General features: G+C 37.2%; 1 long non-coding RNA gene across 1 annotated transcript; it reads right to left on the bottom strand.

Moving 5' to 3' along the window:
- Positions 1-419: 419 nt before the first annotated feature.
- LOC129787875 (uncharacterized) lies at positions 420-982 on the bottom strand. Its single transcript, XR_008750270.1, has 2 exons — positions 921-982; positions 420-863 (listed from the first exon to the last, which is right to left on the bottom strand). It is a non-coding gene; the product is annotated as an uncharacterized LOC129787875 (long non-coding RNA).
- Between the last annotated feature and the right edge of the window lie 16868 nt (positions 983-17850).

Below are 17850 nucleotides of genomic sequence, written 5' to 3'. Positions count from 1 at the left end.
AGTTGATCAACTGTTGATCAATCTACAGCTCAATTATTGATCAATCCTTTAAGTGTTTGACCATAGTTTGCTTTAAAATAGTAGTTGACTAAAATTTGAGCATTAATTGTCTAATTGAGCAATAATTGAGCAAAAATTGACCAACTGATTTATAAAAAAAAATTGTAGAGCAATATTTGGCCAATAGTTGATAAATTAATCGTTGATTTATCACGAATATCGAGTCAATGTAAATCCGCATAGAGGATTGATCAACAATTAATCATTAATTGATCAATCGATTGACTAATTCAATTATATTTGATCATTTTGATTGATTCAATCATGATTGAGCACTTGTTGGCTCAGTACTTGTTAGCCAGAAAGTATTTTTCTAGCTCTAACCTTTGCACTCAATCTTCTGAATAAAACAAGAATTATTAGTTAGTTTGAAAGGATAGATATTTTATTAATTGTTCTGGTAAGAAAATACATTGATTTCACATTGATAGAAAAATTCAAAGACATTTCAACACTTTCATTAAGTTTTTTCATCTTTTTCCATCTCAAATTATTTTCTTATTTGAGAAAGAAAAAAAGGCCAACATACAGAATGAAAGGTGTTAAATGATTAATTTATTAAGCAATACAGCAACTGCTGATGTCACAGGGAGAGCAAGGGGATGCATAGCAAACAGCAAGTTTTTCCAAGCAACATGTCTCCTCAACTAGCCCAATGTCACATAGAAGGCTGCACAACACATCAACGGTGAGTCCAAGAAATGATATACATCCAGTATTGGCTGCTACACCCTCAAACTGAGAGATGGCTACGAAGATGGTCACGAAGAAGATCACAAAGCGTGGCTGCATGATTGGATTTTCTGAAAATTAAAAAATATTATTTACCTTCTAAGGAGGACTATCGTCAAATTACTAACTTGGTTTTTTTCAAAGTTTTATAAGAAGTTTAAAGTCTTACAAGCACGATTTACTGACTGTGCTCGACTGTGAAGAGCTCTTGCTTTTTATACTATTCAGCAGTTTTAATAAATAACAGATAAGAGGTCTTTACGATCTTAAGTAATATTTTTATTGCAAATTATGTTTATTGAACAAAATTGAGTTCTACAAGGAAATTTCTGAGCAAATGATTTTTTCCCAGACAGATAAATCATCCACGCAATAGCCGCACGAGCTGCAAAGATTTGTTAATATTTTGTTTATCAAACAAGATGCATTGTGAATGAGATAAGAGGTGAGAAAAGAGTTCAAGTCAGGTGCTATATCGTCACGTGCGGGGGAATCAATAAGATGAAAGATAAAGACACGATACAAAAAAAAATATTTTAAGAATTTTGAAAGAGTTTACTGTACTCAATTAATTTAAAGATAGAAAACAAATATTTTATAATAATTTGTTCATAGAGTCAGTCCACCTACTAATTTAGAGAAAAATTATTTTTTAAAATGAGATGAATGTGGTATTCAACAGATAAGAAAAGAAAATTTCAAGACATTTTTTAAAAGCATTTTTAATCCTTTAAAGAATAATAATTCTATAATCTTTAATTCGATTTTAATTTTTTAATAGAAAAAAAAACACAAAATTGAGATTTGTAAGCCCTTGGATGGCACCCCATTCCGTGGTCGATGTTGGTAGATTGTATTTGTGGGGTGGTGAGAAGCATTTTACTTGAGTCCTCCGACATTCGTCTCTAGTATGGCACAGAAGCTGAACGTTGCAGAGTATTTCGTTGCGTTTATTCCGAACACACTGTGTGATACTATGAAAAGATGCCAGAGATTCACCAGACAAGGGTGGGTTCTCGTTTCGTTTTCCAAAAGGCACACCAGGTCCGCTCTATGCTACATCAACCCCTAGCTGTGTGCCACATGCTGAAGATTCAATACGATGTGGATAGTACTACAGAGAGAGAGTACGGACCTGGTAGCAGCTGTCAGTCGACGGTAGAGGAAGATTGATGAGCGCCATGAAAATCGTATGGAAGAGTGGAACGAGGGTTGATGTTTCGCTACCCTCTCCGTATCACTGTCCATAGAATCCGTGGAGTATTTCTGTTTACCGTGTGCGCCACAGACAGAGTCGCCCTCCTTTGTATCGCCTTATACAGCGAGGAGTTTTTGAAAATATTCCCTTCTCTCAAAATGTACAAAATGTAATGCAAAACCACCCCCCGCCCCACACCAACAATCCTCCATATAGCGTTAGCACATTGAACTCTCAATCACGCGGGGACGAGCAGAAAAGATCGTGTATATGTATCCCGCGGGAGAGATATATTTGCCCGCAAAAGTGTTTAATAGACTCACCAGAATGGGGTCACGAGGAGTGAGGCTTTTTCTTCCTGTCCACTCAAGCAAAAGTTACGACTCTGCGGAGGAACTTCGCTCGAGCACCCCATTAAAAGTCCTTTAAACTCCTCGCTATTGATGTCCTCTATACTCGCAATGTGAATAGAGCTAAACTGTTTCATCTTTTTTAACAATCTTCTGAGTGAGCTTCATTTGGAGGGCGGTAAGATGCTATTTTGATGGCACTTATGGATGATGTTTCGTTGTGATTGTCTTCTTCGTGATTTCCTGATTGGCATTAAAGATTGAAGGATGATAATTCACAAAAAGCTCATAAGGGGGGTTCATTAACAAGATCATTCGATTCCTTTTAGGAAAGCAATTGAAGGAATTTTTTATCATATTTTGAAGAGAAAAGAATGAGAAGATTTGGTCAAATGTTAACTTTTGAAGTGATTTGTTGATTTTTCAAAGAACAATCTCTTTAAAAAAAAAAATTATAGGAGAGGGCGGGGCTAATAAAGTCACTTAAGGGTTTAGAAAAAGCTCAAAATATCATATTTCCCAAACAGATAAAGTGAAATGCATAGCTCAATTCTTTAGGATATTTCTTGCCCTACAACTCTTTCTCAGATCATTTTGTTCTATCTAGCTAGGAAATATGATATTTAAGACTTTTTTCAAACCCTTAAGTGACTTTATTAGCCCCGCTCTCCCCTATTTTTTTTTGAAGCTTAAGAGTTATGAAAAATCACTTTTTAAAGCATAGAATGATTAAAATAGAGTTAGATTTAATTAGAATTTCTCTTTGAAAAATGAATTAAAAAAAATTAAAATAGGAAATTGTAAAAAAAAAAGTAATTGTAATAGTTAGTTGATAGATTTTATTAATTCTTTAAAACTAAAAGCTGTAACCTTTTTTCAGATCATTAGAAATAATAAAATGTTTCTTTTCTTATTGAAAAATTATTTTCATAGAAAATATTAAAAAAAATATTTTTTTTCATTGCGAAAAAAAAGAATAAAAAAATTAAAAAGAATACATTTTTGAGATTTAATAGCTTAAATTTTATTTAAAAACGTTAGAAAGTTTCTTTTCTTATTGCGAAGATTGTAGAACTATTTTAAAGAATAGTTGAGGCGCCAGGTGAACACCAGGCGTCTCCATCTTATTTATATTCACTAAACTTCAGACTTTTTAACTAAAATGAACACTCAAAGTTAATTTTTATTTATTTGTAATATCATTTAAATTAATGTTTAATAAGTAGGTAAGCACTTGATACTAATTTGTAATAAATTTATCTAAATTTTAATTCCTTTATAAAGTTCTTAGATTTGCTTATATTTTCAAACTTTACCCAATAAAATTAATTAAAATATTATTTTTTATGAATTTTTAAAATTCCTTTGAAATGAAAATAATCTACATAATATGCGATTACTCATCTTCGATCCAACACAGTTGCGTCATCATGCTGCAGCATAGCAAAAAGCTTGGCATTTCCCACACACAACTCCATCAGTCGTGTGATTTGTCTCCGAAATTGTATCTTTCGCAAGGTTTTCTGCCACGCTTTTTGTCCGCCCTGTGTGTGCCAGCCATGGTGCAATGTAATGGCACTTGTTCGCGATCTCGGAGACGAGACCGCGGTGTCAGGGCGCGAATGACGGATGATTGGGCTTAGTGATGGAGCCAGTGTGGAGCCGGGAGGCGCAAGTCATACGAATCACCCCTTTTTGCTCCTGCCCACCTCCTCTCTCACCCGCTAATTGAATGGGGGGCGCGAGAGGTTCCTTTTTTTGTGTGGTGGATGCTTCGTGCTTGTCTCTCACCAATAATTATGTCATTAAGTCAGACATTGACTTGGCATAAATTCTCCGACAAGTGGCAAATTCGACCGGGGGTTGCAATCGAACGTCCCCCCACCCTGGAGTTTTTTTTTGCTAAGGGTTTGGTAGGGAGTCGGAAATTGACACTTTTCCTGCCTTTCTACCTGTTCGGGAAGCAACACACAGGGGGGTGTCTTTTACTATATAGAGCGAGATATGTCGTCGTTTTGGTATGCGGGGGTGATTTTACGATTGGACCACCCGATTGGCAAGGAGCATCCGTTTATGATTTCCGCCAAAAACGGAGACCGCTCAAAAAAGGGGTTGACTTTATCTTCTCTCCACTATTTAAGGGTTGCAAAGAGAGGGACAATCTCATGGGGTATGAGGGGTAGATTCTGTGTAAAAGTGCATTTTACCACAAAGACTCATCAGGACTTTTGTGTATGAGTATCCCAGATAAAAGAAGAATTTGCCATGTGCAGAGCATATTTTTACTCCGATGAGCTTCATAAAAATATTCCGGAAAATGAATTCAAGAAATGGGAAAAAAATCCTCAGAGGATGGACAACCCTTTCTTCTGGGGCGCACCAGATGAAGAGTGACAAGTGCAAATGGTTTAAAGTCTCACTGTCAATTAACCAGAGGCCCTCTGCAATCATTAATCATCATGCAATTCCTCGCTTTCAGCCGCCTTGAACGCCCGCCTCAAAAATCCCACCAAATTCATCTCGCTCTTGCACATCCTGAGATTGGCAAACTGTTGGATTATTCTTTTGTTTGCTGCACGACACTCTGCAAAAATTCCAAGACGTGTCATTGTGCTTGAGAAGATGCGCTTCTGTGGCCTCCAGATCGCCCTCTCTTGCCCAACGTATGCCATTGAAATTCCGTTGAAATATTCGGGTGAAATTGGATTTTTCAAAAGAACATTCACAACGAAGAGCAGAGACAGGCAGAGGGATCAGAGAAACAAACCTCGGTGAGTTCTCGTTGAAAGCCACTGAAAGTTGGGAAGAAACTTGATTAGATTGAGAGCCAAAGAGGCGGTTGAGCTTTCAAAATGAGCTTTTTGATTCATAGGTATGTAGTTAAAATATTTAATCAATATTCTAAGGTAGGTAAAAAATATTCTCAAAACTTTATAAGATTCTATTGATTCTAAAAATATTTTTTCTATTGATTCTGTTCAAAAATAGAACAATTCTCTAAAATAATTAATAAAATTGAATTATTTAGGTAGACAATAATTATGCATTTTCATAAATTTCAGTTTTACAACAGAATACAATTGAGATAAAATTGTAGCAAAATAAATTGGCTGACTAAATTGTAGAATTTTTCGATAAAATTAAATGATTTGCTGACAAACAAAACCAATAAATTCAATCAATAATTTTATATAAATTAATTAACCCTTTCCCGTTCAACATGAAACATAAAAAAAAAACATTGAAACATGCTCTCTTTTATCACGATATTTATTCTATGAATGTTTTTGGAGGATTTATCTCACAGTCAGAACGTCTTCTATGTGAATTTGATGCTTTTCTAACTTGAAAAAAAAAACAATTAAATTCATAATAATTGAAAAAATAAAATTTTTCACATTCGGGTCAGCGTATGACACAAAAAACGCGAAAGGGTTATATTAATATTTTTGGATAAAATTAAATTTATTTTATTTTTTAAAGTTTAATGTCTATTTTTTGTTTCAGAATTAACTCGAGAATCGTTCTTAGAATTCCTCGAATTTTCAAAATAATTATATTTGACAATATTTTAATTCTATTTAATGCTAAATGCTTTCTATTTAAATACTTAAACGTTTTATCTGTTTCTAAGAAAAATAAATGAAAAGCTTAAGCAACCTCTTTGGCTCACACTCTCGATGGTTTGTGCTTCCAATAAGTTATGAGCTTCCACTTTGCATTTGAGCTTTTAATTAAATTTCCATCGGATTTCCATGAATGACCTAAAATGCTGATGAAATGCAATCGGAAATAAAATGATTCTTTGGATTAAATCTCTCTCTCTCTCTATCTCACTTTCTGTCGTCTGAATTTGTGTTTAGGAACCAAATTTTGCAAATTTGAATTGAGTTAATCGTACAGCTCGCGCTGAAATGAGCAATGAATGGGAAATTGCGAGTTATTTATGACGTTGACGATAAAAAATGAATTTGCACAAATTTCAATGGGATTCCGTGTTGTAGTATATCCACACCGTGGCCCCTGAAGTCGACAGGATGGAGGCAATAAATTAGGATTTTGACACATTACCACTGTGTGTGTTGTATGTGCGATTCCCTAGCCCAAAAACCCCCGAGAGGGATGCGAATTGTTCTCTGGAAGCAGAGTCGGATGCACCGGGAGGGACTCAGCTGTGCAGATGATTTTTGCAAAATGAAGAAAGGTCACTCGCCCGTATTGAGGAGAGTCTGGGTCGAAGAAGCTGCTGCTACGGGAGGCACCTCAATGCCACAAAGAACAATCAATCACTTTCATTTGGTTGTCTTTGTATCGCGTGCACGTTGTTGGTTTGGAGTTTGACCAACATTCTGTGGTGGTTCCAACCTAGGTCAAAAATTCGCGCCAAAAATAGACAACGGGAAAAGGTGAGGAAATTCATGTGAGTGTTGGGTGGGGGTGGGGGTGGGTGAGACAAAGTTTTCTGAATATACGAAGGGGATGGGGGGTGGTTGTTTTCTCACCCTCTGGGAAAATCCACTAAATCTCTTGGGGAGAAAGTCAAGGCGGGTAGCTTACTGTTTTATTGCTTTCCCTCTCCCCCATCCCCGTAGACAGAGAAATGCAGCTGCATCCCCTTTCTCAACCCCCGAGCTCCCATTCAACCATCCAGCAATATCGTGTGTACTGCAAAACAATTAAACCGGGAATGGTGGCCATTTTTCAACCCTTTCACACCAAAGTCGGATCTCAATTTAGGCCGCTCTGAATTATTTATTCGTATTGTCGCCACTATGGGACATGAAACACTTTCCACCCTTTGTATCCTTTTTGTACATTGCAGCTTCTCTCTTCTGGCTTTTTGGGGGTGCGGCATCCCCCCAAACCCTTCCACTTATGTGCACGGGAAATTCAATCAAAACTCTCTCAGAGAGTGTTGTGCTGGAAAAAAAATTGGTACAGGGGCGGCTACCACCCTCTTCACAGAAACATTCTCCATAAAAATCTGCATTTTCCACCCTAACATGGGGGGTATACAGGGATGTTTTTGCCGTCTCTCACTGAATTTTTTTTCTGTGAGATTTAGCGCCCAGTATTGATCTGTGAATCATGAACATGGACACACTCTTCCGATTACCGGATCTCTCTCTCTCTCTTTCTCCGTCTCTTGTACATATAGCCAAAAAATGGGATTTCCCCTACCCCTATTGTGAGTTGCCTTTTCATCCCCTATAGCACACAGATGGCACATTCACGTTGCCTGTGTATTGGAACGACGCTCGCATTCACGCCGTCGTTTTTGCCAACATGGCGTCCACCGCGAAAAGTCGGCGAAAAGCGCGCGCAACTGCCACGTTTTTGCCATTTGCCCACCCCCTGCACTCTTGCACCCCCTCCGGTATGACGTGCATGTCTCTCCTTCGGGGGTTGCCCAGGAAGCTGTGGCACGCAGATGCACAGTTAGGCGTGCGCACGAATTTATTCCTGAGATTTTCATTGTGACTCTCTCTCTCTCCCCCTACCCGGCCATTTCATCCCTGTGAGACCAATTTTTGGATGGTTATACGTGGTAACGATGTGTTGCCATCCTCATCGTCGAATGGACTCACAGAGGGTGTCCCAGTCATCGGCAGCTTCCATGTCGAAGCCGTCGGCAAAACGCACCCTTCAGGCGAGGTTTTTCATTGAAAGTCAAGGCAGGACACATCCAGACACGCGGATTTATTGCTTTGTGCTTTGTTTTGGGTGATTTCTCTTAAAGAATTTTCTCCAGAAATTATTCCAAAAAAATATTTATCAATGAAAATGTTAATGTTCTTGTGAAAATTCTCGTGATTTTCGTGGATTTCTGTGAAGAATTCTTGTGATGAAGAAAAAAATGGAAGGACATTTTGGATGCTCAAAAAAGGGAGTTTTTAATATTTTTGTTGGTTTGTGAAATTATTAATTTTAAATTCTTATCTTTAAGCAAAAGTGTTTAAGATTTTTCTTCGTTTATTTCTTGTTTTTTATATTAAAAAATATTCAGTGTTTTCTTTCAAAGGAAAGGTAATTTTTAATAAATTCCGTGTAGGTGAGTAAATGTTTAAAATAATATATAATTCTTACAATAGAGTAAGATATTCTTTGGGATTAAAAAATAATATAATCCTGTGGAGATTTTGCAATGCAAAACTTTCCAAATTAGCTATAAAATGTTATATTCTCTTAGTTTTATGAGTTTCTTTTTTTTGCAAAACGTATAAAGTTTTCAAAGCGAATTCTATGAGTTTAGGGAAGAGTGGCCTAAATCAGACCTCTCGCAATCTATTTCAATTTTTCTCTTATAAATAGTAGACTGTATGAGCTTATTATTTAGTGGTTAATTGAACGTTAGATGGCACTGGCTATGACGCCTTGCCCCCTAGCGGAAAAAGAGTTTAGGTGTTTTATTATCTTTTTGTCTAATGATTTTCTCCGGTGTTTAATAATTGTTTTGAAATTAATCCTAAATTTCTTAATTTTGTTTTTTTTTTATAAAGAAGAAGAATTGAATTAGTTTGTCAATGATTTTTTTTTATTTATAAAAATCTTTTTAAAGTCTTCCAAACAATAAGAGGATTTTTGGAATATTTATTTGTTGAAACTTTTTCAAAATAAAATCTTTTCGGAGTTCAAAAAAGGCCTTTCTTGGGCTGTCCTATCCAAAAATGAGAATTTTCAAAATAATATTTTATTTTCTTTCTAAAAATTATTATTATTAATTCTGAGACACTTTATTTGAAAACAGCATTCAAATTAAAAAAACCTAATACGAAATTTAAAATTTAATAACATTAAAATTAATTTTAAAAAATATCTCAACAAAACAATTTAAGTTTTAATGATAATCTTTAGTATATTAGGCGCTGAACTTTCTGCATTTTTTTTTAATGAAAACTGGCAATAGAAACACTTCAAAAGACGCAATACAAGGTCAAAGAAAAAATTCTAAACAATTTTTTTTTCACCAAAGAAATCTTCAATGTCCATAAAAGCTTAAACTTAGGAGAGAGAATTAAATTCTCAGTGAGTTTAGATATTTGAAAGGTCATCAATTAGGATTTTTTTGTGTGTGTTTGAAAGCTTGAGTTGTCGCTGTGAAAATCCAATGAAATCCAAATATTTCATCCTTTCTTGTTGTATATATTTCCCTTTTCAGGATTTGAGGACATTCAAGGAGAAAGGAGATACGGCAGGCAATCGATATTTGGGGTTTTAGCATCGTTGGTAATCTTGATTAATTTTTAATGGTGCACAGTTTGCATATTCGCTCTCTCGAAGTGCAAATATTTGAACTCGATGAAAGATTGTCTCTTTCCATCCGCCACGAGGGTGGGGACGACATGGATCCACATAGCAAGTGGGGTCCACCCTGTGTGCGCAATTTGACTTTGCCAAATCCCCGCCAGATCTCAATGAACTTCCTTTTGCGGGGTGCAAAGAAGGAAAGCCAGCAAAAAACGGATATTCCTCCCATCCACCCTCACGCGAGGACTTCTTGCATTTTGGACGAGGGGAGATCTATATAAGAAGGAGATGTGGATGGTTTTTTTTCTCGTTGGAGGGTGCATCGTGCGACCATTTGGGCAGGAATTCTGTGAGACTCATCGAGAGGATTGTGGCGCGTTTTCGGGCGCAAGAGTTCGGCGCATTTGTTGGCCAGGAGGGTGGGTTCGTCGTACACACACAGAAGAGTGGCACTCAACAAAGTGGCAGAGGATGTGAGAACCGCACCCCATAATCATGGCGCGCGCGACGGCTGGACCATCTCGCTTGGATTTTTCACCAAACAACCATCACCTCAAGAGTCATCTCTTTGCGCCCACATGATGAGTGTTTGTGAATTTTTGTGCTAATCCTCCCACGCTATGGCTTAAGCTTCTGTGAAGCTCTGTGTGGTCGGTGTGATGCACCCTTAGAGGAGGGTGGGGCAGACGGGGTGAACTTTCATCACGTCGTCTCGATTGTTTTCATTGTGCATCCCTTTTGCCGGAAAATCTCAACACAGTGATTTCCGTTCGCTTTTCGGGCAGTATCCGCACCCAAACCTCCTTTCCATGGAGAATCTTTGATTTTCAGGATTCTCCGCATGGAAGTGATTAATCAATTTGTTTTTCTTTTCTCCATCAGATCCATTTGCCGACCTATCCTAAGGCGCGAAGGTGACGGAGGGGTTGTTTGTTGGAAGGTGAAAGAATAATTTATTGGCGCCTTTTCCTCAGGAAAATTCCTCACAGCTCAGGAACTCGAGACGCTCCCGTGACCTACCCTGTAGTTCCGGGCTTTTGTAGATGATCCAATGTGAAAATCAGAAGCTCGTCTCTACAGGTATCTCACAGGGTGGATCAAACCATCAATACCATCAGCATCCCAAAAGCTGTGATTTTTTCTCTCTCTGTAATCCATTGCAAATGTATAAAATGACTAATAAATCTTAATGTGGAATTAGCACAATAATTTTCAGCTTTGGCATGTTAATAAATTTCCCAAAAATTGCAATCAGTTGAGAGTGGGTTAAATAAATATTCTGTTAATTATTTTATGGATTTTTCATTTCATTCAGTGGCTTTTAGGGGAGGAGATTTGCAGGAGTGTGAGATGAGGTTTAGACGAGTTCCTCATGGAGGCTTTGGAGAGGTTTAATTTGTGAGCTGAGACACGAAAGAGATTGGGCGAGAAATTCACCTCGAGTTCCACAGAGATTGAGGAGTTTTGTAAGTGATTGGTTCAATTTTGTTGCCTCTATTGGCGGCAAGAGGACGCTCTGGGCATTAGAAGAAATTCTGTTTGTGTAGGGGATGAAAATCAAGGGGCTTATAGGGCTGAAATTCTGATGAGAAATAAATTTTTGGAAGCTCCTTATTTAGGGGTTTATAAAAATGTACAAAAAAGCTTTAGGAAGTTATGGGAAAATTGAAAAAAGGTCTTTAATTTTAATTTTTCTAATTTTTAGGATATTCTCTCAATTTAATAGAGAATATTTTATTATTAATCCAAATATTTAAAAAGAAAATTGCCGGAAAATCTGGAAAAGTTTCACTTACATAATTCTTCTGATTTATTTTCCTCCATAATTTCCTGCTTGTTTGTAACTATTTCATATCAAACACAAGTATCAGCGTAATTGTAGTTAAATTGAAATATATTCTACAAGCCTCTAATTCCCAAAAATTTGCCTCATTTTTAACGCTTCAGATGATGAGGAAATTTTGGAAAATATCTCCCTTGATCTTTTGCATTTTTTTGTGATGATTTTTTGAGCAATTTTCTCCTCCATGCTCTCCTCGTTATTTCCTTGTTAATGCCTGATTTTTTATTCAAATTCATACCATTGAGATTTTTGATATGAGAAGAGCTTTTTGAATTAATTAGTGCAGCAAAGTAAGAAAACAAAATAATTCTCATGCAACTTCTTTTTGTGGATAAAATGAAAAGAGCTTTTCACCTTTTTTCCGAGGGGGTAGGAATGAAAGAATAATTTATCGAGTACGCGAAGAATCCATTCGTGAGATCCTCTTGCGTGACTCCTATTCGGAAAATGGGGGAGATTTTCCTGAGGGGGTGTATGGGGAAGGTGAAAGTGTGAAAATATCCCCCATTGGAGCTGAAAGTAGCGACACAGGGGTGTGTTATGGAAGGAGCAAAAAAAGGGAGCAATAGACGTGTTATGTTAAATAAAGAATTTGATAGACAACAGGAAATTAAAATCACAGTGGTGGATTCAATTTAAATGCTAATGCCGAAAGATTGTTGCCGTTGATTGTGAGGAGGTTAAAGAAAGACTTCCAGCTATGGGTCTCTCACTCAACTTCTTCGTATTGGCCAAGAAGAAAATCTCCCCGGTATGCCGTTGTGCCTCTTGCCTGGTTTTTCGGGATGTATTTTGTTGCTGGATGGGGGCCCGTGTAAGATGATGAGGAAGAGCCCAAGATGGGAGCATCATGTTGTGAATACAATTAGTGGAAGAAGTGTTGAGTTTTCAAACAGTGTGTTGCTATATATGTATTCTGCTCATTGTAAATCATATTACAATATTGTCTAATAAAATTAATTACCTACAATCCAGCCACTTTCATGCACAAACAATTACTCATCGTTTGACTCTCCTCCCAGCTACTGACCGTGATTGAGAAAATGATAATTTTTCATTTTGCCAAAGCATTTTGCTGCTTTTTTTCTCGCTCTCTCCTTAGGCTGCTGCTGCCCTTCCTGCGTCTTCCTCCCACCGCTCTAGCATGCCACACAGCAATTAGAGGCACGGAAAGTAATTGAAAATCGCGCGCGGGAACACCGCAATCACGTAATTGGCCTCGTGGTCATTCAATTTTCACGTGGAAGCCTCCGCAGAAGCCACATAGGGGGATGGACTTCTGGGTATATATAGCGTCACGAGAGAACCCCGCAATTTTCGTGCCACACACACGCCAAATGTATTTTATGCCTTCTCACCACCCGCTTAGCATTCCACAGATGACCCATTTCGGTGCTCTCGCATGGAGTCCACCCGCTGGCCAATTTGCATGCCTGCCACGGACACGAAAAGGGTTGCAAAAATCACAAAAGAACATCGGACACAACTTTGATTTACAGCCACCCATCTGACCCTAAAGATTCCTGAAGAATTCCTCATTTTTTTTTGCATTCCTCGATTTTGAATTTTTATTTAGGAAAATTCCATTTTAAGGGAGTAAGTTATTATTTTTAGAAAATAAAGCTGCGAAAACAAAGAACTTTTATATTTACCTACAGTTATGGGGTTTGTTTCTACATTGAATCTCGGCTTTTTGTAAAATTATTCAATTAAATTCAGGAGTATGGAGAAAATGGGAAATTCTTTTTCTTACAGATCTTTTGTTTTAGAAACCGGTTAAATAATTTCCCATAGCCCCTAAAAAGTTCAAAGCTTTTCTTTTATTAAAGAAAAAAATATTTTTTAAACTTATTTTTATTTAAGGTTTAGAAAAGTTTTTTTTTTTAAGAAAATCATTTTTAGTCATTCTCATTCAAACTTTTTATTTCTTACAATGACCTAATAAATTTTACAGAGAAAAGAATATTTGAGAACTAAGGGTGGAATTCACTACTCAGTCGGGCTTAAAAATTTAAGTTGGTTTTTAAGTTTGTCTTAAGGTTTTAAGTCAGTTTTTTTAAGTCTGACTTAAAATTTGTAAATCGATCTTAAGAAATATTATTAAAAAAAATATCGAGGGCTACATTGTAAAAACGGCTATGTCGGCTAACTTTATATGGGCTCCGAACCAACTTAGCCGTTCTTACAATGTAGCCCTCAATATGCAATCTGTTAATCAGACTTAAAAATTTTAAGACCAACTTACAAATTTTAAGATTGACTCAATAATTTTAAGTCAGACTTACGTTACGTTACGTTAAAAGGAGTCCGGAGGCTAAGGCCTCCTGTGCATTGCGGCCCATGGGGGCCAGGCTTTAAAAAAGTGACCTAAAATCTTAAAACCGACTTAAATTTTTAAGCCCGACTGAATAGTCTCAATATTTGTATATAGATCATACCAAAGAAAAATCCTTAAACTTTTTCACATATTCCTCAATCGAAATTTTTATTATTTAACAAACAAAAGGACAGAAAGGAGAACCTTTCTTTGTGATGTTATTAGGATCTACCACCACCCTCATCTCTTTGAAAATTGATTTCTTTTGATATCGCAGTGCATTGAAATGTACAAAGGAGGAATCTTGAATCACAATTTTTACGGAGAAATGTCTAAATATACATCACATGTCAGATCTATGCTGCTTTTGCACTCTGCACACCATTTGATTAATGATCCCGGAGATGGCACACCACTGTCTTTTCCCATTCGCTCACATCAAACACTTGGGATTCACATCCCTGAGCGGATCTCACTCATGAATAGCTTTGTATGGCCTTTTCTTTCCATGCCCTCCTTTTCGTCCTTTGCTCCATTCTCGAGGGAATTAAGTCAAGCGCAGCAGAAATCATTCGGTCGTGCAATTATTCCTTCGGGGATCGATGCAGGAGGGTGGGATTTTCCTGGACAGCCCCGCGGGATACTCTGCTATGAGGGATTTATGAGAATACATACTTTCCTCCATTTTGTTGCTCTTCTCTCTCTCTGCAAAAGTGGTGCATATAAGGTGAATAAGAGGAGGATCAAATGGGAGAAAGCAAGCATATAAGGATGAGAGAGGTTGAGGAACAAGGGCAGAGAAGAAGATTATGTGAAAAAAAAGCAGTGGAAGGCACGATGGAATCCAATTTCTCAATTGTTCGCTTGTAGAGCATCTGAATAGGGGAAGACGGACTCCGCGTGATGGTTGAAAAGCTGTCAAAAATGTTGAAGAGGAATTCATTTTTGCTGTGTGAGCTGCAGGGCCCATCCCGTGGTCATTGAAGCACACACACCCAAAAGCAGAGTTGTGGCGGCTGAATAAATTCCCCACAATAAGAATTAATTTGGAGCTCATCAACCATGGAATATTGGATGTTGGAGCGAGATGGTGCTCTTTGTGTAGCGCGCACTGCCTCTCCTGTGTGGGGCACACACAGCTCTCGTACTCTTTTGTCTGCACAAATCCACTTGGCGATGGTGGAACTCCCTCGAGAGCCAGCAGCTTGTCATGTGGAATTAGACATAACACACCATAGTGAGGGGGAAGTACTCGGACAATGGCCAGTGGCGAAAATGCCCATCAACAGCTCCATGCCCAGGGAGTGGAGGAGCGAGAAAAAGCACCCACACCCCCACAGACGCTGAGATTACTCCCAAATCCATTTAATTTGCGACCATGCGTCACGTCCGTGCATTGCAGAAATTCCCTCCTTTTCCTCGCACTCACATGGCTCTCATGGCGGAGAAAATAATTAGGCATTAGAAGTTGAGAGGCCCCGGGTTTCCCCTATTGAAGGCAACTTCGCGCCAACACACCCTACACAAATGTATGTATGTGAGGAAACATGTGGGAAAGCAGACGAGGGGGAAATTTCTTCCATTTTCCCTTAGCGCAAAATTGTTGAGGGGTTACCAAACGCAAGGGGTCGTCGTCTTAAAGTTCACCACATTAACATCGCGTAGAATATTCTCTCTTTAATGTAGAAAATTCTCCGCAAATGATGGGAAATTAATGAGGCGACGATTGCATGAGATTATCATGCAATAATGTTTTGCACTAATTGCACGCTATTCACAGCCTGTGATCTTCAATGAAATTCTTTTAATTTATTAAGAAAAAAAAGAACCACGGAAGTATCTTCACCAGAAAGAATGCAAGACATTAAGCAAATTGCAACACTTTAGATTTCAATTAAGATCTCCTCTGCAATGTAATTAAAATTCTCTGAAAATTGTAGAATAAATAAAATTATAAGAAGTTAATGAATGAGAATTTTATTTTATCAGCGCTGTTTGCTGATATAAAATAGGGGAAGCTAGGGCTAGTTTTTATCGATTTTTAAGTATAAAATGTATAAAATGTTTTTCCTTTGTCTTCTTTTATGAAAACTAACTATGATTTCAACTTGAAAGAATAATAAAAATTTATTGAAGTTTTTGAAAAATATATTATTAAAACAATGATCCAATGGACACGAAAGGGTTAACGAAAAATATTTATTGAATTATCGTGTTTTGTAGATTTTTATATTCAATCTTTTTTTTTTAATTTTAATGCTTAGTTTATTATTTTTCACATTTTTTAAACAATTTTCCGGTTTCGTTTCGTGAAACATTTCTTTGATTTCTCTTATTAAACGAAACGTTTTTTTGAGTTTCTCAAGTTCTATATATCAAGTTTGGAGTTTCTAGATCAAAATAACGAAAGTTTCGCGTAGAAAATTAGTTGTTTCTCATGTTTCGGGTTTCTTATGTTCCGGAAAGAATATTTTATTCAATATTTAAGCGTAATAAGAATATTCTACATTTTCTATAAATTGAGACATGATATATTAGATCTACATCTCCTTCGGGAAAATTCGTAGAAAAGAGCTTTTCCGGAAAATTACAATTGTATAGAATCTCTGACAATGCCCGACAATGATTTAAAAATAAAATTCAGTTACATGCAGAGGACTTACTCCATATTTTTTGCATAAAACCCTTTGCCGACAATTTTTCTAGTTTTTTATATCCAAATTAGCACAAGTTTTGCGTAATAATTTACTCTTCACAAAGGACTCTTTATAGCGTAATAAATACGTGTAATTTATTAGCATTCCACATCCACCCCAGAGTGCAGCATATATAAAAGGAAGGGGTGCGATGAACATGAGTGAGTGAAACGATGTGTGGATTTCTGTATTTCAGAACCAATATATTCGTTCCGATTGAGGGATTTTCAAGTAACATTTTCACCCTCTTTTCTCTCCGTTAACTCCCATTTCGCCCATTTGGACGGGAAAAGCTCTCGGGTGGTGTTTTTGCATGTCTGTGAGGGTACTTCACAATGCGAAAATGTTCTTTCTTCCACGAAGGGTGGTCTTCAACTTTTTTCTTTTCTTCTTTTATTTTTCTTCTCGTGGGTACCACAATGGAAACAATGATGGAGGAAAAATCAATGGAGTCGCTTCCATTTTTGGGTAAGTTGTTTGGCGAAGAATTTCTCATAGCAGTAGCCAGAGAACGGTGAAGCGAGAATGAATGAAGAAAAAAAATTATCTGGTGCTTTCAATCACCTCACACTTGTTAATTTGAAAATAATTTACGCAAAAATAAGTCAATGAGGCAATTAAATAGTTTTTGTTGGTGCCCCCAGGAGTAGAGCGTCGCGAGAGACCCATTGGATGGACGCATGGGAACTAACAATTAATCAATTTTAAGGGGGAGTGAGGGAGAGATTATTCATGATGTGCTCCGTTGATGGCTCAAATATATCATTTTGTGTGTACCACCTACAAAGTTAAAGCCAGTGAATTAGAAATCGATCATATTAAATAAGCTTCACGAATTGATAATTTTCCAATGGAGAGCCGCACATCAATCCCAATTTTATCGTTCAATTACCTCCATGGAGTTTTTTTTTCGTCGTTTTAATGCAATTTACTGCTGCTTTTTTTTAGCACACCTCGAGGGCAATTTTTTCGGTATAGATACGTTCTTTTATTGCAAATTGGTGTATGAAAATTTGCATAATCATTGTAAGTTTAGCATAGAAGCGGTGAGAATTCTTTGATTTTGAACTCATCTACCTGCCGCGATTGTTCAACATATTCATTTGAAGCTTCCGTTGCACGGCAGGAGCTACATGAACGCCGGTAATTTTCAGTGGAAATTTGCAAAATATCCTTTTTGACTTTTTAAGAAGCAAATTGTGCAGACAAAGGGTTTAAATCCTTTGTTGTCATTTGCCAACGACACCCCCAAAGACAGTCGTGCTGAGAGGAGCAAAGAGCACATTTTGGAATTTGCAGAAAAGTGGGTGTGACGGTGGAAGAAAGCAAAATTGCTACTACAATCCCCGCAAATGGGATTATCTCAGTTTTACAAACTCTCTCGCAGTGCGAAAAAGGCCCGGCGA

Source organism: Lutzomyia longipalpis, chromosome 1, assembly GCF_024334085.1.
Source record: "Lutzomyia longipalpis isolate SR_M1_2022 chromosome 1, ASM2433408v1".
NCBI lineage: Eukaryota > Metazoa > Arthropoda > Insecta > Diptera > Psychodidae > Lutzomyia > Lutzomyia longipalpis.
This window is presented reverse-complemented; position numbering and strand designations above follow the sequence as displayed.